General features: G+C 39.0%; 2 protein-coding genes across 5 annotated transcripts in view; one reads left to right on the top strand and one right to left on the bottom strand.

The window, feature by feature from the left end:
* Positions 1-20,795, bottom strand: part of LOC100870130 (limbic system-associated membrane protein) — a 220,662-nt gene that overhangs the window by 47,589 nt on the left and 152,278 nt on the right. For 2 of the 4 annotated variants that reach the window (XM_086903376.1, XM_086903385.1), the window contains exon 1: positions 14,153-15,010. The exons of the other annotated variants lie outside the window; for them this stretch is intronic. The gene's annotated coding sequence lies outside the window, so the exon portion shown is untranslated. Of the gene's footprint in view, positions 1-14,152; positions 15,011-20,795 lie in introns of those variants that run through there. 4 annotated transcript variants of the gene reach the window in all.
* Positions 5,556-20,795, top strand: part of LOC100869934 (opioid-binding protein/cell adhesion molecule) — a 185,214-nt gene continuing 169,974 nt past the window's right edge. Inside the window, exon 1 of the mRNA XM_086903443.1 lies at positions 5,556-5,574. The gene's annotated coding sequence lies outside the window, so the exon portion shown is untranslated. The remainder of the gene's footprint in view (positions 5,575-20,795) is intronic.

The following is a 20,795-nucleotide window of genomic DNA, read 5'->3' as shown; positions in this document are numbered from 1 at the left end:
ATTAACCATATTGATATTTCCTTTTTAACCGCGAATCAAATCGAAATATTTTTCTCGCCAACTTTCTGCTTTGCAAAATCACCGGTCCAAAGAATTATACAGCGTAGAGCGCGGCCGCGGGTTAACGACTTAGGTTAACCCTAAATAAAAATAGGAACAGCTTATTCGGATTTACCGAGGCGGCTATGCCTTCCACATTGACCCCTATTTACATTTAAATGTAAACGGCGGTTGCCCGCGGTATTTTAAAGGGAATCCTGAGAGGGGAGGAAGAGGGCGCTGACTCATCGAACGTTCTAAATCTTCCCCGTGATCCCACCCCTCCCACTTATCCCCCATGAAACATGTTAATTTTTTAGCTTTTTTATTTGTTCCGCCGAGGCGTAAGTTCGCCAAAGCCTATCGATTTACCATCCCTGTGTCCACCGGTCGAGCGCACCAATTTTCATTAATCCCACGATCATGCGCGTTCCACTGATCGTCACTTCGTCCCCCACCGTGTTCGAACTTTCTATCTTCGCGGCGAGCGATTTATAATAAAAAGCACAACAAACAATTGGAATACAAAATTTGGGAAAACATTGCTCGAACGACTGTCGACCCGCGAATAATAATTAAATTTCTACTTTCGTAATAATTGGACAATATTATTTGGATCGAAGCTTCCTTCGAAGAGAAACGAATTCGAATTCTCGAAACGGGGAAGGAATCAGAGAGAAATAAGGGATAATTGGCTCGGGGATAAGCATCGCGTCACGAAACCGCGAGCAAGAGGCAGGAGATATTATCATTCTTGATAAACGGGGGCGAAAGGGAAAATATAAAAGAGGGGGGGATAAAGGAGAGCAGGTTTAAAATCTCTCACTTGGCTACATGTACACGAATATAACCATTACGGTCCAGAGAAATCAGAGGGAGGCAAGAAGGTATACGGCTTTTGTATATATACGGCCAACTTGCCGACCCACCGGTGAAACGTATTACTGTAATTTTACATGCAAAAGTTATTACCTAAAATTGTCTGAAAATTGCTCGCCAACCTCTATATATATATATAGCCAGGGTTATATTCCATTTCTAGTTGGATTTTCATCCTGTCCAACCTCCTCCTCTAACCTGCCCCCTCCTCTTCTAAACTAAACCGACATCTGCCACGATTCGTCGCTCGGTTCGTGACATTCGCGAGAAATAGATACATCTTTCTCGTTACCGAGTCGCGCGAACTGGAATGACTTCGTTTTGCCTCCCAAAACATACATGTATATATGTATATGTATATATAAGCGATATATACGTGGCAGTGTTGCTCGGTTAACCGTCGCACTTTCTGCCCGCTTAACGGATATACAGTTATTCCTGGAATTGCAACTCGAAAGAGCACGCAACAGTTTTTTCCGTCTCGTCGATAAGAAATTTTTCACTTTTTTCAAAAATTCCTAGTCGAAGAAACAGCGTGGACGATTATCCAAACAACCCTTGGATGATTGAACGTGCTTGATTCGAGGATTATTGCACATTTACTGATTGAAAGTAAGTTGGGAAACAAATGTAAATTGCGAGTTTATCTGCATTTTTCATCCTTTTCTGAGACGGATAAGTTGGAAATAAAATGGAAAGATGAGAGAAAATGTATTAATGAACAATAAGGTAATGATTAAAAAATGTAAAGGAATTTGTGAACGTGCTCCAACTTTTGTCAATAAGTATATTGTATATTGGCAATAAATATGTGACTCTATTTTTCCTCGATTTATGAAAAAAGATGCGTGGAACACACCATAATGAACAATCCATAACAGTTCGCGAACTATGTTCAGTGTGTACACTTGTGAACAGAGAGCAGCCGTGTAATAAATTGATCAGTTGTTTGCAAATTGTTCGCAGTAATGTAAACGCGGCTCTATCGATTTAGGAGAATTGGATACGTAACATATTATGATATGTTATCTATCTCTTTAAATAGAAAGAATTTAATCGATTAAATCGCGGCAAATCGAGCAACGATGAATGAACGTAACTTCTCGAAGAAGAAAAGAGATCTTTAATTTTCATTCTCCTTTATTAAATTCCACTTTCACTTCCGCCAATATCAAATTTTTATACTCGTAGAAAAAATAGTATCGAAGTAGATCGATTGATGAAGATAATTTTTTAATACGTTGCCATCAATAGCGTTGTACAAATTTTACTTGGCTTTACTTCGTTAAGAAACTTGATTGATCCAATCTGATCCAACCTACCCTTGAATCAAAGATAAACCAACGATCGAATAAATTTTTATCTTAACCGATTTAATTATCTAACCAAACTTGATCAACAATTAAGACATCGCCAAATAAAATCTTCACAAATAATTACTTTGATCGATTAGTAACAGCCGATGTAAATAATATAACAATCCTTTTTGGATCCTTTTATAAACAATTTCCCGATCAAAAAACTATTGAAAAATATGTATCTCGGGATGAATGCGAATTTTTTTTTTCATCGACCGAGTTTGCGCCACGCGATATCTTTCTACGCGTTCCATTCATTTGTTGTCGATTCATCAGAAATCGCCGTTCGAAACGTAGATATATATATATATATATAAAAGGGTTATCGAACGCGAAAAACCGGGTCGAATTGGAAATTCTTTCCTTCCATTCCCCCTTCCTCCCCCTTTCTCCAAGTGACCTCCTGAGAGAAAGCAGATGGCGTGACGAATATCGCGTTCGACTGGTAATTACCAGGTGGAGGGTATACCATGGGTAATCAAACGGACGTTGCTGTTCCCAGGGGAAAAGCGACCCTTCGTGCCAGCCTGCGTGTACACCCTGTCTTGAAAACCGAGCACTGACTTATCCGCTAAACGTATCGGACTCGCGTCTTTCGAGAAACCTGATCGGGCGTGACTTTATCCCGCATCGATTTTGACGTTCGTTTCGCAATCCATCGATCGAGGAGCATCGTGTTCTTCGAGTAGAAGTCGAATTTAGAATTCTTCTTCTTCCTCTTCTCGTGAGGAGAAGAAAATTTGAAAACAATTTGCAACAATTGTAACAATTAATCGGTTAAAGAAATCCGATGTGACGAGAAAATTAACGATTCTCGAAAGAAAAAAAAAAAAGAAAGGAAGGGAAAATGGTTCGTCGCTTAGAGAGTGTCTTCGATATTAGATTCAAAGAGTGAATTATCGAGGGGCGGGGTCGAGTTTCTTTGATGAATAAATGGCGAGAAAATCCGGGAGGATTCGTTTTGATATCTGTCGGACGCAAACAGGGAAATAAAACGTTATTAAGATCGCCGCTTGTTCGTTGTCGATGTTCAAAAGTTAGGATCGTTTCTCGATTATCGTCGATAAGCGTTACCCTTTTAATCGAATTTCTCTCCTTCCCCTCCCCCCTCCCCCCCAAAAAAAATATTCATCGCGTGTCGAGAATTATTCCCGACAATTTGAATTGACGAAAAATCGAGAGACTCGATCGCATGGGCACAATTATACGCAATTATATCGGGAAAATAGAATTTGACGTGACGTCAACGGGGCGGGGCGATCTTTTGTTCAATCGGCGAAAATGAATCGGGAGGAGGAGAGGAAACAAAGGTCCTCGTTAGATGGATTTTTATTCGCACGATTGGAAAGAAGGTGAACAATCAAGGCGTAAAAGATTCAATTTCCGATCCGAGAATGTCAGAGAGACAACGCTACCGCTACTTTACCGCCCTGCTTTTTAACGAGCAGTTTCATTTTGCTCGTCATGCCGTAAAATAATTAGCCGGCAGTGAAGTGAACCGGCTACGAAATAATTTTCAATATTTTACGCGATGACAATGCCGGCCGCCCGACAGCCTATCGTAATTAAAACGCGGTTTCACACCGCGGACCTTTCTCACGCAAGTTCGGACTCGTCACTTTGATTTCATTGTCCACCCTTGTCCACCCGTTAATTTTCAATCTCGTTTCGGGCGGAATAATAAATTCTTCCTTCCCTCTTTTTTTCTCTCTTTTCTTCTTTTCATCTTTTTTTTTTTTTTTTTTTATCTTTCTTTTGTTCGTCGAAGCTTATACGTGCGTAATTATAAATTTTCCAGCAAAGCCTACTTAACGATATCGCGTTAATAACGTTGCTCACTTTATTTTTCTCCCGTTGAAAAATTCTGTCGTCGAATGCATTAAGGAAGAAAGAATATTATATTAATTCGCGTTTATATAAGTCGGCTAGGCGAAAGGAATTCTAACATCGTGTTGCGCACGATGTTTCGAGGAAATTAATCGTGATTAAAATTTTTATTTGACGGGGTGGATGGGAGGAAATTTCATATGCGCATAATAATTCAATTCGCGCATAATGCTAATTCTCTCTTAACGCGGTCATCTTGTTCCCTTCTCGTGGAAAATTTATTTGCGCTTTGCAAGACGTCAATCCGTCAATCCGTGTATTTCCACGTAGTGAACACGCGTAGTGAAATGGCAATAAACTTAACTCGAAGATATCGCGTTATATCAAATTTTTTTATTCGTGCGATTCTTTTCCTTTTGCTTTTTTTTTCTTTTTTTTTTTTTAATCATCCAGTTTTATTACCATGTTACTCGTATCAGAACGAACCAAGTCACGTGAGGGTAATATACATAAAAATTTCTAGATCCACGAAATGCTTTTTATTCCCGACGAAATTACCATTTTTCCTCCCCCTCTCTTCTTCTTCTCCTCTTTTTCTTTTTTTTTTTTTTTTTTTTTTACAATTTCGTTTATATTCTATGAATTAACCAAACCAGCGAATTTATTTCCCGCGTTTATTCAATCTCTCTCTCTCTCTCTCTCTCTCTTTTTTTTTCATTTTTGTTACGAGTATTTCATTATATTCGTAGCGAGCACCACGGAAGATTACGCGATTCTAATAAAATTATATTCAATTGAATGGACAGTGGGGCCATTTCGGTGTTAAGTGATATAAATCCTGACGTATAAAGCCCACTTAACAACCAAGATTACGTTTAATAAAGGATAAGAATCATATATACATAGATATATATATATATATATATGAATAAAACCTGTACAATAAAGTAAGGAGAATGGAAATCGGAGGAACGGAGGTAATAATGGCGGCAGTGTCACTTAACGAGCTTACCACTCGTCTTTGAATAATTAAACTTCTTTCCTTCGCTCGTGGAACTGGAAGAAGAAGCGGAACTGGCCAGTTGTTGCTCTCGTCGACGATCTGTCTTTATCGTCGTAGATGCGTTATTTATCTTGCCCGGATTAAATTCAATTGAATTGCCGTAAAAATATAATACATTCTCTCGATTATTTCTCGCATTCATTCTCAACTTCCTTTTCTTCTTTTTTTTAAAAATTGCCATTCGACGTTTAATTTTATCACTTTGTTCGAAGCTTTTTTTCTTCCTTTTATTTTCTCTCTCTCTCTCTCTCTCTCTTCAATTTCACGTTGCATTGTATCCTTCTCGCTTTTTTCCTTTCCCTCTTCTTCTTTCACCTCCTATTCGTCTCTGCTTCGAATTACTACACGATTTTTATTGCCATTATCTTTTGTTTCCAGGGTGAACAAAGGGGTCCGCAGGTTCGTTAGGTGGGCACAACTTTCTTCTAATTATCAAAGAGCAGCCGAGAAGAAACATCGAGGTGGGTGGGGTCGGTATCGCGACAGATGCAATTACAGTTAGTTAGTGGAAACTAATCCACTGCTTGTACTTCGTCGTCGGGGCTTTGCGATGTAATTTGGTAATTTTGATTGTCAAACCTGCCCGTTCATCTCTTTCTCTTGGGAAGGAAAAAAAAAAAAACGGATTTGATTACAGAAAATTGTTGTACCACGTTCGACTTCACTGTAAATACTGGAACAATGCCGTTTGGATTAACCACGTTCGACAGAATATTTTTTTCTCTCCTTCCATTTTGAGAAATTTGACATTAGTTCACTTGCAAGAATTGGCGAAATAAAATAATCCAAAAACATTCGATATAATCCATGTAAAACGGGACAAGCGTGAATATATTTCTCGATATATCTGTGGCTGAGCAACCGAGGAACCCGCTTAAAGTATTTCACATGGCAAAAAGATTAAAATAAATTTTAATCATCGTGTTAAAAATTTTATCCGACGAGTGATACGCGACAAGGAATTTTTTTCCGTTATGAAATTTATGCGCGACGCATTCAATAGTCGGGAGCTTATCTAAACCGACAGGAAATAATTTATTCGGGAAATGAAGCGTCCGTATTATATCGCCAGATGCAGCGTATTGCTGGTACACGATAGTTATATAGGATGTGTAATTAACTTTAAACACGTGTAGTTATATCGTGACATCGGCCGTGACGATATGTGTTTATAATAATAAACGAGTTAATGCGAAAATATAGTATAGAATGTAACGGTCCGGTTCGAATCAATGCGAGCGCACAATTTAATAAATTAATACGCGAACCAGCGATTTTCCCATTTAAATTCGAACGTGTTCGAACGTAATCCCTCACCGTTCTTCGTTCGTTTTTCCCCTCCTCCTCCTCCCTCCATCTATGACGTGTATCTAACAATGGAACGATTTTCAATTTTTTATATTCTTCCCTTTTTTTTTTTCCAATACATGTAGTACACAGAGTGTACGTACGTAGTGGGGGGGGGAGGGGGGACGAAAGTATTATAAAATGTAACGAGGAATTCAAAAAACGTGTAATTTGCAAGAATGGAGGAGGCGCAATGAGAGGATGAATTATATTTATCAAAGGCTATTTATTAATCGAATCGAACATTGGTGAAAGCATTTAAATATTCTAAAAGAGAATTATGCTATTTCAAGAGCCATCGAAAATCGAAAATATATTTTGCAATCACAGTATCTTAATGCACGTTGCCACAATGGATTTTATATTATAATGCATCCTATAATTACCGAATAAATATTATTTTCCCAGAAATGAACGATATTTGTAACCTAATTTGCTCTAATAGAACTCGATTAAACCCTTAATTAAAATTAAGAAAATTTTAAACCGCTATAACTTCAAAGGTTTCCAGTCGAACGAGCGAACGATCGTTAAAAAAAGCGCCGAATCTTCCTCTCTGAAACGCTTTTCGATTCGCTTTTCCACGATACGATTCCCGGAATATCGTCGTGTAAACAAAAAGTTAATTTTTAATGGGTTCACCATCTCCACACTTGCCGATCCACCTCAAACGATTCCTGGAAACAGCTTACACGCATTTTCAGGAAAAGTATCTAGGTCGCCGGATCGCATCATTCGTAATTATCGTTTTAAGCTCAGCACAGATGCTTCTGAATTCTTATACTACGTCTCGACAACCGATAGGGTTAAAAAGGGAAAAAGAAAAAAAAAAAGTGACTTCAATGGCGTGGATTCTTCCATTTCCTCGAGTAGATATATTTTTTTTTTTTTATTTATGACATAATTTCCAGTTCTTTGTTTCGAAAAATTTCATTTGAAACTTTGCGTAATACACCTTTGATATTAATTAATTTTTATTGCTCCATTTATTCGTTATTATTAACATACAAACAGTGTATTTTAACAGTATTGTTTCCAACTTTCATTATTTCCTATTGATTAATATTTCGTAACACGCGATACATGCAAAATTAACAATACATGCAAAAAAGTATAATTTCATTTCTGCTACATTTCTTCTCCTCCTCCCCCCCCCCGATTTTACAAAATCTCATCTCTTCGACATGCTTGAGCATATCGTTCCGCGCTTCCGATACATCGCTAGGCCAGATTTAATTGATTTAAATTTGCATCCATATTCGAATGCAGTGCCGAGTAGTAGAAGCAAACGTTCTACTACTCTCTTCCATCTATATGACCCAATTCGAAAGTTGAACCGGCGGTGGTGGGGATGGATATCATCGGATACACGCAGAGAGCTCGGCCGTGTCTCCTCTACTTTTCCATTAAAGAGGATTTCGTGTGCCAGGTGTGTACATCCGAAAGATTACAACGGTGTTGCTATTAATACGAAAGTAATTTTTTTTATCGACGGGTCAGAAATAAAGCCTCGGCGTTCGATTTTCTACGATTTTGTACACTCGCTCGCAAAAGTATTTCAATCAAACTCGTCGAATTTTCCGTTCGCGAGCCGTTCGTGCGGCCAAAGATTGCCAAATGAAGCGAAAATTAGAGGACAAAAGGCACGATCGTTTTATGAGAAAAATGTGTTACGTGTTTTAGGGGGGGGGGGGGAACTAAATTATCCGAAACGGTATTAAATTTGAGTTTTTTTGCACGTAAAGGGACGAAAGAGCGGTGTACGAAAATTTGTACACGAAAACGTAACATTCGCTGCTCTTCTTTATAGCTACAACGAAAACCTCGTCGCGAATGCAAAGGAAAGAAAAATATATATCGAATTGTTTCGAGAGGAAGTGTACGTATGGATGATACGTATCCACTCTGTAAGGTAACGCGGCATCTGTGTCCAATTACAGTCGAATATCCGCGAAACTCGGATGAAAAAAAAAAAAAAAAGAAAGAGAAAAAGAAAAAACTCGGTGACCTATTAGGAATAACGTAATTCCGTGTACGTTCGACAGTAGTTTGCCCGGGTAAATGGGAAAATACGAGGGTGTATCAATGTCCCTGTGTGTAATTCCTATGATCCTTGAATTACCGAGATATTTTTCCATCTTCTCTCGCGAATGGGGTATCAGGAGGATTTGAAATAGGCAACAAATTTTAGACCTCGGCCGGATCGCTCGGCCGCGTATACGTGTATGTGTGTGTATAATCTCTATCGCTGTGTATTTTATTTTTTTCTTTTTTTCTTTTTTTTGCAAAAATCTACATTTGATATCGGGAAATGGAGTCTTCTACCGGTGAAAAAAATATTAAAATGGATTCGAGAAAAATTATTTCGAGAGAGGCCACTCTTCGAAATTATCCTCTTAAACATCGAAAGAGAGCAACGCGCTTGTTTTTTTTTTTTTTTTTTTTCGAAGTAAATACTAAATTTGAAAAATACAACAACGTGTAAAGGGAGGGAATCGTTTGATGAAAAATTTCAATGTCGTTCAACGTCACGTTAAGTTCGTTTATCCGAGGTATTTTTCACAGATATGAAAAAGAAGAGGGAGAAGAGAATCATCTGTCATTATTGGCTGACTCGCCAGAAGAAATTTCTTTTTATAACGACACGTTCGTGGATGGAAAAAAATGAACTCGAGAAAAAAAAAAGGAAAATCGTTCTGCTGCTCTTCTTCTTTTCTTCTCTTTTTTCCTTTTTTTATTCCAACAGACAGATCCACTCGATCGAGTTACTCGCGTTACGAGAAGGAACATTTTTCCAATTCGGGAGGAAATTCTTTTCATCGATGAGATCCTCGAAGCATTCGTAGACAAAAGACGCGATAGTTTTCTTTTCAAAGGGAACCACAATGGAAGCAGACGGATAAATCGAGTCGCAATTAACAAAGTGACCACCGAATGCAAAGGGTGGACCCGGGTTTCCGGTATAGAGATCTGCAGCCTCTATTACTGAATCCTCTCTTCTAATCAAAGTAATTAATTATCTATCGTCCATTGTTCTCTTCCGCAATCACCGCGATCAGACATTGATCCCTTGAACATCCACAGGAAATTACCATCCTTTGTAACCTTTGTCCGACCTCTTCTTTTCTCGCGTTCGATGGGCCCTCGTCGACCTATCATTACATTAATTTAATTTGCTCGTGCCCATATATACGCGTGCCATATACACAGAAAGAGAGAACGAGACGTTGATAATAACACGAAATCGACGATTATTAAAGGCGATTTCCACGAGTTGAATTAATTCCGTAATTGCGCGTATTATACAGCGGGGAGGGATCGTGTTGTTGCCCGTGTCTCGTTGACGATCACGTTAAAAAGCAAATCGATCTGACTTTCGTTTCGAAACCGTTCGTTAACGACCTAATAGGTGTATTAATACTGCATGGAAAGGGTAGGAGGTAATTAACGAACAATTATTGGGGAGGGAAGGTGCACACCGCGTTTATCGATAAAGCGTTGATTGTTGTAAAAATGATGGAAATGGTTTTACGGCGAGAATGAGAGAAAGGACGATCGTATTGACGTGGTTGAAAACATCCTTTATTCGCGTTATGAAATATTTTTTTACGTATAAAAATAGTGGATATTGGAAAGTTATACAATTATATAGACAAGGTATGCGCGAATCACTTTTTTGATAAATAATTTTTTAATCGATACGTTACACGTTTATTACGTCATTTCCCGTTAAAATAGTTCTAACCTTCATCATCCCTTCGTTTTTATTAAATTTTGAATTTAAAAAAAGGAAAAAAATTTCCAATCCAATTTGATCGATTCCTTCCTAGTTTTCAATCAATTTTTCCAGTTTTGTTTCCTCCGTCTCAATTATCAGTAGCTCTCATAATTCTGGCATAATAAAAGCAAACGCGACGTTTCAACGTTCTGTGAAACGAGATCGTGGAATAACAACGAGCCAATTCGAAATTATTCTTTCGAAAAACCATAACGATCGTCGGCTGCCAAACACTTCGATTCGATTAATTAAATTCAAGGCAATAGTTGGCAATTAATCGAGGCCGATATTTCGTCGATTCGTCGGTGGAAAGGCAACAAGAGTGAGGGAAAGCGAGGGACAAAAATTCATCGTGATCGATCGTTCCCCGCAATGGCATAGACCGATCGGTAATCTGCTCTTTGCCCGTTGTGCGGAGAGCGCATCACAGAGCTACGAACAATTCTATGTCCATCAGCGTAACGCATTGCCTATATTTCGAAGCTACCCAACCCCCCGACCGATCGATGAAATCCAATTGCCGAAATTATATTTCCGGTTAACGAAGATGGATCGTTGTTGTTACGAAATCGGTAACCCTTGCCTACGTTTTTTTTTTTTTTTTTTTATACATATAGAAACTTAATAACATCGTACGCTGTTCATCTCACCCTACTTAATATTTGCTCTACTTAATCGTGAAAATATGCATATATCGTATAACACAATTTTCCATTTTGGATTTAGCGAAGAATTCGAGAAAATATGAGAAGAGGATACTTAATAAGGAGATTACACGTTGCTTTGAGAATATGAATCTTCCCTTTGCCAAGAGCAAAGCACGAGCAGCCTGAGAGACCGAACCTATCGTATCATCGCTAATAATGCTGACGAGAATGCGCACTGAACCTTCTATAACCTGCTGTTATTACGCTGAAGAAAACATCGTCGAAACGATGGAAATTAGTAGAAGTGAAAATATTTCAAGGATTTTAACCATCAATAACTCGATCAATAACAAAATTGGTTGGCGAAATTAGTGGATAGCGTATAGACTTGAGATTTTAGGCTTTGCGGAGGCAATGCTGAGGTCAATGCTAATGGGCAGTGAAATTAGTCGAGGGGATTTTAAGGCCTAGCGTTGAGCCTAGTGTATCTGCGATCAATGCCGAAAACAATGCTGCGAACAGGAAAATTAGTCAAATGAAGGGATTTCGGAAACACGGATGAATCTCGTGTTTTGTTTACACAAGTAGGCAATAATTAGGTCGATGACAAAGCCGCCTCGAAACCGGTGGGGCGAGAATTTGGAATCCTAGGCCCTGCTAGGATACGTTGTTATATATTGGGAATTATATTCGCGAATAATGTTGAGCAAAGCCAGCTAGTGGGGTGGAAACTCGAGGAAGCTTCACTTTAGGACAATGTTGCAACAGAGGACGAAGTTATGGGCAACAAAATTAATGAACTCGACGGTTGAGACTTTAGGCCCTACTAAGCTTACTGTTACCCGCAACTGCCAACTGCTCCACTACCACGATTACCCTGTCCGTAGTAACGAATTGCTCGACACCAATTTGACCTTGAGTTTCCTAAATAGAAAACTTTTTTTACTTTCCCCTAAAAAAATCGATCATCGAGCGTAAAGCAAAAATTTCGAGAAACGTTCCAAATAACGAAAGGATGCGATACATCGTAATATAATAAGATATATTCAAGAAGAAATCCAAGAAAGAAATCATCGTGATCTCGAACGAATTTTTCAACAGTAGTTTGACTTTGAGTTTCCTAAATAGAAAACTTTTTTTACTTTCCCCTAAAAAAATCGATCATCGAGCGTAAAGCAAAAATTTCGAGAAACGTTCCAAATAACAAAAGGATGCGATACATCGTAATATAATAAGATATATTCAAGAAGAAATCCAAGAAAGAAATCATCGTGATCTCGAACGAATTTTTCAACAGTAGTTTGACTTTGAGTTTCCTAAATAGAAAACTTTTTTTACTTTCCTCTAAAAAAATCGATCATCGAGCGTAAAGCAAAAATTTCGAGAAACGTTCCAAATAACGAAAGGATACGATACGCATCGTGATAAGATATGTTTCAAAAGAAATCCAAAAAAGAAATCACAACGCGCCACCTTGAACGAATTGCTCAACAGCAGTTTGACTTTCAGTTTTCAGAGAACTTTTTTCCTTTTCCTTAAAAAATCGATCATCGAGCGTAAAGCAAAAATTTCGAGAAACGTTCCAAATAACGAAAGGATACGATACGCATCGTAATAAGATATATTTCGGAAGAAATTCAAAAAAGAAATCATAACCTTGGTTTTCACCCGAAAAAAAAGAAAAGACAATTTGTGAATTTCGAATTGAAAGAAATATTGCAATTCGGTACAAAATTGGAAGCGCGTCCTTTCGCGATAATTACAGAGTATTTATCGATCATTACGAAACGAAATTGACCATTATCGAAAAAGCACGTCCCGGGAGTGTAAGTAAGCGCAATACGAAATGCTTCGATTTCAATTAAAACGAAAACGTTACGTAGCGTTGCTCGTTTAATCCTAGATGGAAGACACGCGATGTATGCTGATATCGATATCAACGTTGATGGACAATTTCGCGTCACGTGAAAATAAAAACAATTAACGATCCTCTCCCTTCTTTTTTTCCTTTTTTTTTTTTTTTCGTTTTTGCAACGAAATCGTTAAAACGTTGACCTTTCGTTTTTTTTTTGTTTTTTTGAAAAAAAAAAAAAGAAAATCCGTAAAACACTCGTTTTTTCCGTTTCGTAACAAAGAGAATCGTAACGTGGAAATTGTAACGAATTGTTAGAAAAATTGAATCGAATTTCTTTCCGTTCAACAATTTCAAAGTCGAGATCGATAATAATCGCAAGGATTATTGGCGAATTTTCTTCTCGACTCGGAAATAATTGCGAGGATATAGCGAATATTTTCCTCGATATATATATATATATACATGTTTAAATTTCCAAAAGTTTTGCTTATTATTCGAGGAGGAAAATTTTGCACGGAATCTTAGGATGTACCCTGCTTCACCGATTTTCCGCGTAGAAACAGCCCTCTTCCCTGCTATCCTTCTCCTAGAGTATCCTAGCCCGGGGCAGAATTTCGAAATTAAATTACAAAATCAACGCGATGGTGGTGGTGGTGGTCCCTATGCATCGATGTGCCGGCGGTCCACGTTCTGCTAGATAATATAGTAATTTCATTGTTAAAACGGAAAACAAAGTTTCACGTAATTAGTTTCAATGTATGCCCCGTATTACATAATGTATTTGCGCGAGTTAGCCGCAGCTTATAAGTATCCGCGATATGCTATACATGCACGCGCTTTATAACGAATGTAACACGTTACGGAGTGGCGCGTATAATTGTTAGCTCGGCTCGGCTGTGTATCGCTGTACCTATTTAATCCCGTTTCGAGCAAAGTATCTCTTGTTATCAAATTAATTCCTATCGATTTATGCTATAATTATTATGTAAATTACATTAACGCGTTTTCAATAAATCCTCTGGATTTACCTATAACATTGTCATCGTACGTACATATACACGTATATATCTCGTTTTCTCGCGATAGAAAAATTGGCTGAAGGATGTATTCGGTATATTTTCGCGGTGTAATTATCATATAAATCGAGCCGATAAATTCCGGGGAACGATCAGATCCCGTGTAATATCTCTCCCTCGAATATCCAACACGAATATAATTTTTATCTCGTCACTTTAATTGAATGAGAAAGAAACAAGACGATTGAAAGAATCGAAAGGAGATGGAAACCGCTTGGTATTCGGGGAAGGATAAACGCGCGTGGATTATTTTCACTGGGAAAATAATTATGGAGGAACGTACCTCGTATCTTGTCGAGTAAAAAAGATCCAATGGGAGGGAATGGATAACAGTCCCTTTTACACGAGGCGGATCGAAGTTACGCGCACTTTTTCGCGTCGTTCACCGCAGTGACGGTAACATGTTGCAGTACTCTCGTGGCAAGTTTTCGGCCGCTCGTGCGTCGCCGGTGTATCACCAGTTTCCTCGTAGACATAGAGACACGTCACCAAAGAGGCAAGAAACAAACGAAAACGGAACAGAAAAAAAAAACAAAAACCAAAAACTTCTTCTCACCCTCGGTCCACTTTCTCCACTTCACTCTTCTATCGACACTATCGCTCGGTCCCTCGTCACCAAGTTCAAGAGACAACGAATTCCCTCGAATCTCGATCCACGTCCCTCTCCAAAGTCCTCGACCTATCCACCACCACCACCACCACCACTCTTCTCATCTTCGCATAATAAACCGTCCATAAACCAACAACTTTCACGGGATCACTTTCCGTGTTGCAACTGTAACAGCAGAATATCCAAGGGATATCGTACAACCTCGATGTACAACGCGATCCTCTCTCTTCCCTATCACGGGAATGCAAACTTTTCCATTAATAATGTTCGCGCACTGAGTGAAAGGTGAAAAACTTTGGAGAAGGATCCCGCCGCGGAGGAATACACACGCACGTACACGCGCGCCCTCGACGCGTCGATGTATGCGAGGAGGAACAGAGCGAGGAAAAGGGGGAGAGAGAGAGAGAGAGGACGAAGAGGGAGCGTACGTACGTACGTACGTACGTAGCGTACGTGCGGGCTGTAATACGCGGCAAAACTGGCCGAGCGATGCGCAAGCGACGCGTCGCGTCGTGTTGTTGGCAAGCGACTAACCCCCTGGCGGCCGCCTGCACCCCCGGACGCCGCGCATGCCCCCTGCCTTAAACAACTCGTCCACCCCTGTTCTCAGTGCCGCCCCAAAACCACCGGTGACTTCATCTTTTTTGACAAGAAGCCTGTAAACCTCCCCCCTTTTTCTCTCTCTTTGGAGTCCTCTCTCTCTCTGTTTCTCTTCTTCCATTTTAATTCAACGTTTTATCTCGATGAAATTACGATCCTACGTGTTGATATCGGTATTTATTCGTTCGTTCTTTCTTCGTTGTTGTTCTTTTCTTCGTCTTCGGTTGTTTGTTTTTGGTTTTTCGTTCTTCTTCCTTTTTTAATTCTACGTAGTTATGCTGTTTGAATAGGATTACGACTCTATCGTGTGATCTCTCTCTCATCTTCTTTTCTCTCTCTCTTTTTTTCGCACGTTATTTCGATAAAATTACGATTCTAGATGTTGATATCGATATTTACGTCTTTCTTTGTTCTCTTATTCTTCCTCTTTCTTCTCCTTCGCTTTGCCTCGAGCCTCTTATCTTTTCTTTTTCTCCGTTTCAATTCAACGCGTCATCTCGATTAAATCACGACTCTGGATCTTGATTCGGATCTTTCTATTTACTTCCAATTCCTTTTCTTCCTTCTTTCCCTTTCTTAAATGTACTTTCTCCCCTCTCTTCCTCCCTCATTAAAATTAATTTAATCGAAGCAGTTCAACTCCTCCGATCCAAATCCAAAGAAATCGAAAGGAACTATCACTCGTCTGCTCTAAAGAATGCTACACGTATTTTTTCCTTCTTCCTTTGTATTATATATACAAAAGAGCAATAGTCCTAAACAAAATGTGAAAGAAAGTAGTCGATTCTATCGTAATCTTATGATCTCTTTGAGAATCGTGGTTCGAGAAATGGGCAGCAATGGTGGACAAGGAGTAACGGCGGGGCGTTACACGATTTCTTCAACAGGTACAAATGACGACGACGTTATCCAGCGAACATATTGCGCTTTTTCATTCCTCCGTACAGCTCGTCCACACACACACACACACACACACACACACATCGCGTTACAAATTATTCTTTTACTTCTTTTTCAAACCGCGACGTTTTCAAATATCCGGGACAAACGTTGCTGCTCGCTTGTAACAAACCATGCATAAGCGTTTACACGGGGCAGGGGGGGAACGTTACAAATAGATTTCTTGCGCGAATCGAGCGAATCCTTTCAATTCGCGTTTCCGCTGGTGCGACAAATGCGACAAGGAGGGGTTGTAAATTACGCGCTAACGTAATCTCGAAAGAAAAGAGTTTTTGCGGGGGACAATAGGTTTATCGTGTAAATCATTGCGGAGGAAAAACTCCGGGATTTTCTCGTTGCAAAATAATGACGAATAATATCAGGAATGGATTAATTGTGCGTGCGTAAGTATGGATAATTCGAGAATTTACGATGACGATAAATAATTCATTAACGTCTTTATGAACGTCGTGGACACCTGGTGTGCGAAATATGGTGATCTAGATGATTGGGGAAACCATTATTAACCCTTTAGGATTAATCGAACGTTCAGAATTGATTTATTTCGAGTTGATATGAATTTCGAAAAAAAAAAAAGAGAAAGAGGAAGAAAGAAAAGGAAAAATTTTTGTTTCATTCGAATCGTCACGTAACGTTAAATACAACGTGAAAAATAAATAATTCGAATAGAAAATTAATTAAACCGACCGTTGGTCGGTTACGAAACGAGGAATAAATTTAATTTTAAAAAATTATTATCGCGTGGAATATGTAAATCGATTAAAGTTAAAAAAAAATTCTTCGTTCGACGAATTTTCCGATGATATTTCTCGCATTTTTCTTCTCGCCTTGGAATGGAACGGGTTGTAAGATTGTTCGAAAACGAGAAACAGGATTTTTGTAAAAAAAAAAAAAAAAAAAAAAATAGAAAAAGAAAGCAAAAACGTACGAAAAAACAATTTATCGAATGGGAAACAAGTCGAATTTATAGAGCTACGGCCCAATTATCCCATCAATTCATAGCTCTCAAAGGGAGTGGAGAACACTAATTGAAAACAGTTTGTGCTTTAGATTTCGATGAAATGACATTAACAAATCGCGCTATCAAAGTTCGATGAAAAGATTTTCTCTTTTTTTTTGTCCGCTCTTTTTTTTTCTTTTTTTTTTTTTTTCCATCTCGTAATAGTAAACCGTGTACATTTCGGATAACAATTTTAAAGTGGTGTTCGCGCGTGTGGAATAGTATTTACTGGAATATTCTGGTCAACCTCGTTCTCTGTTTGGGAAAAGCTTCGACCGCAGTTAAAAAGATAAGCGAATAAATTCGTATATACACGTTCTATATATACAAATATACACACATATTTGCCTTTTGTTCCAAACTAAATAAACCGGATAATTTCGTAGAAAATATCGCGCCGAAGAGAAATATTGCACGGTATCAGGAATTTATCGAGGTGTTTAAAATGTGCGTTCGATCCGATTTTTGAAATTTTTTTCAAAATAATTTTTACATTTTTACGAGCGTTGGATTTCATTTGGATTCTCTCTCTCTCTCTCTCTCTCTCTCTCTCAACCTCGCTAGAGTTTTCCCACTCTCTCGTAAAGTTAAGGTCGCGTGTAAAAATTGTACTCCTTTATTCCGTCTCGTGTTTCCCCGTAACGTAATTTCTCGAATACGTATTAAAAAGTAAAGAATTCGAGAATTTCCTTCCGTTCGTTCCATTCCAAATATCCGGCGCTACGATCAAAAGAAATTAGAAAAGTAATTAAGGCAAGGAAAAAAAGGAAAACAAAAAAAAAAAAATAAAGGGATAAAATAGGAAAGGTTGAAAAAAGAAAGATACGAGGCGAAAATATAAATATCGAATAAATTGCTTTGGAAGTAGTAATCACTTTCCGATATTTTCGCTTTTCGTCGTATAAGAAAATAGAGCGACAAGAAGGCTTTCCAATTTTTTTTTATAAGTAAAAAAAATTAGGAAGAAAATATGAGAAACTTTCACCTTGCTCGCGAAAATACGTCGAGCGAGAGAACAAAAACCGGACCCGTGAGAGAGAAAGATTAAAACGGAAAGTATTAATTCAAGAATCTCGAAAATCAGTTTATTAAAGTCGCGTTCCATTGAATCGAAGGCTGGCGAATAATCGAACGGACAAAGGGGAAGCGGAGTACTTATTCAGGGACATCTTTTTCTTCGTTCTTCCCGAGGAAGAACCTATTGATTTACCTCGCACCAGGTTTCTTCTCGCGCTTTTCATTTCCATCTCACGGTTTCTCGCCTCCCCCCTCCATCCTACTCATCCTCGATCCCTTTGAGAGAGAGAGAGAGAGCTTTCATAATTTTTCATCTCGAAACGATAACAATGCCATTCGTTAAACCACTCTTTACATAAAATTGTCGCCTATCCATTGTTACCTTTACTCCTTAGTTGCCCGGTGGCCGGAGTATTTAATGGTCGCTGTCGTCCGACTCTTTGTCCTCCGCCGCGATCCGGAGGGGGTCGCGTGTCGTTATTATCACTCGACAATGACGATCGCGAATTCCGAGATCGATCTTTCTCCTCCCCTCCTCGAATTTATCTGAAAAGTAAAACAAGAAAAAAAAAAAGAAAAAAAAGAATCGCTCTCGAGAAAATGGATTTTCAAGCGTGTTTGCGAGGAGCATTCGTTTAGGGCACGAACGATTGATTTTTCGAACGAATAATGTTCATTTACAAGAAAGGAAAAATAAAAAGATATTCTCGAAAGCAATTTTTACCCTCGAATCTATTCGCGCTTTAAAGAAAGGGGTCAGGAATTCCCCGAGGGAAGTATCCAAGAGTCATTGTCGCTCTCGACGCAGTATCCGCTTGCCGAAAAATAGAGAGAGCGGCTCTCGAAAGTTTTATTCTCAAATATATTCACGCCCTAAAGGGATCTAACCCTTTGGGGTGTTGCAACTCTCTTAAGGAACCATTCAAAAATAATTGTCACTTTCGACACGATGTCCTCCACTCGACGAAAATACTCTCGAGTGCGAGCAGTCTCGCGAGTTTCACTTTCGACGAAACTTTTCGAAATATCGCCCCGGATTATTGTCTCTCGGATCGCTTTTCACAACTCGTTTATCCCCTCCCCTCCTCCCGATGTCGGTGTCAACGATGCGAATCTCAAATATACCCTCGAGAGAACTACTCACCCCCTCTTATTTTACACCCTACAACAATTTCCAATTCTCTCTCTCTCTCTCTCTCTCTCTCTCTCATCATTTATCCAATCCTCCCGTTCCAATCCAATATCAAGTCGAGCAGCACACGAAGCGAATAAAAACTAAGCTAAATAGAGAGGAGCTCTTTGAGTTTTACCCTCGAATAATATATATTCACCTTATGACACGAATCTTTCCTTTTTTCTCTTTTTTCCTCCCCTTTTTTGTCCATGCAGTGTCCAAAAAGAAAAGAAAGAAAATAAAATAAGATAAAATAAACGAATTAAATAGAGAAGCTTCTTTTATTCTCGAATAAATATCGCACCTCCCTCACTCTCCACGATCTTTCTTTTTTTTCTCTTTTCTTTCCTCTACGATCGCTTCCGATTCGTTAATCGGGGAACAGAGAGAGAGAGAGAGAGAGAAAGAGAGAGAAACAGAGAGATAGAGAGTCTAATGCGATCAGGGATAGGGCTTTCGATAATCAATTCGATCGATTGGGGGACGAATTTTCACGGGGGAAGGGGAGGTCGACAAGAGAGAGAGAGAGAGAGAGAGAGAGGACTCTTTTCAATCTCTCCCCGCGCTGGATAAGGAGAGGATCTCGTAAGACGGACGATTTCGTGCTCCTCCATTTCTTATCGGCCCTTTCGAGCCTAGGCCGGCGGGAAGAGATTCGGGTGTCGTGGCAAAGTAAAGAGGATAAATCAGCCCACGGCACTCGCGTTAACGAGAGTAAACGTGCTCGTTTGCCAAATCCAAAAGCTCTCGTCAAGGAAGAAAGGATAGAAGGAGAAGGGAGTGTATACGTGCGCGTTCGTGATTGTGTCAAGTTCGAAGTTTGGGCAAAGTTTCTCTCCTTTTGACGTCCCTTCTCCGCCAGAAACTTTGGGAATGCCATGTCGCAAGATTAGACGGGAGATCGTTCCTTTTTATCGTATCGTCTATATTTAAATATTCGACTCGAACCAGATGTTTCTTCTGTTTTTATTTCGCTGTCTGTAAAAAGAAAAAGAATCTACCGAATCGATCTTGTCGATTAGATAGATATAATAAAAAAAAAAAGGAATACATCACATGACGACCATGCAGTAATTTGAAAACAAATTACCTAATATCGATTCTGAAAGAATGTAAAAATAACTGGGGATATTATATTCGAGAATAAAAGAAATTCTCGTATTTGTATTTCTTTTTTTATTTTTTCTTTCATTATATATTATATTAATTATATTTTATTATATTGAAAGCGATGAGGGAGCTTTTAAACACGCATATGTATATTCAAAAATTTCCAAGAAAATCGTCGAGTTCGAATTCGTCGAGCGAAAATAAAAGCGCGCCATTTCGTTCCACCTGGTCGTTTCACCTTTAATCCCTTGGAACGGGGTTGAAAACTTGAAAAGGGAAGGTATTCCGCGAGAAGAAGAGAATGGGAGAGCGGTTTGTGCGGAAGTGGGCGCACAAAGGGGTGTAAGAGGCTCGACGCTACGTACAATTACAGGAATCGGAAAGTTGGTATCCACAGCGACGGCCAAGTCTCCTGGGGATAATTCAAATTCCTGGAAAACTTGGCGGATATTCTG

This window comes from Apis florea, unplaced genomic scaffold, assembly GCF_048593485.1.
Source record: "Apis florea isolate Af1SG1 unplaced genomic scaffold, ASM4859348v1 contig_1615_pilon, whole genome shotgun sequence".
NCBI lineage: Eukaryota > Metazoa > Arthropoda > Insecta > Hymenoptera > Apidae > Apis > Apis florea.
Note: the sequence above shows the minus strand (reverse complement) of the source record. Positions and strands in the feature narration are given on the sequence as shown.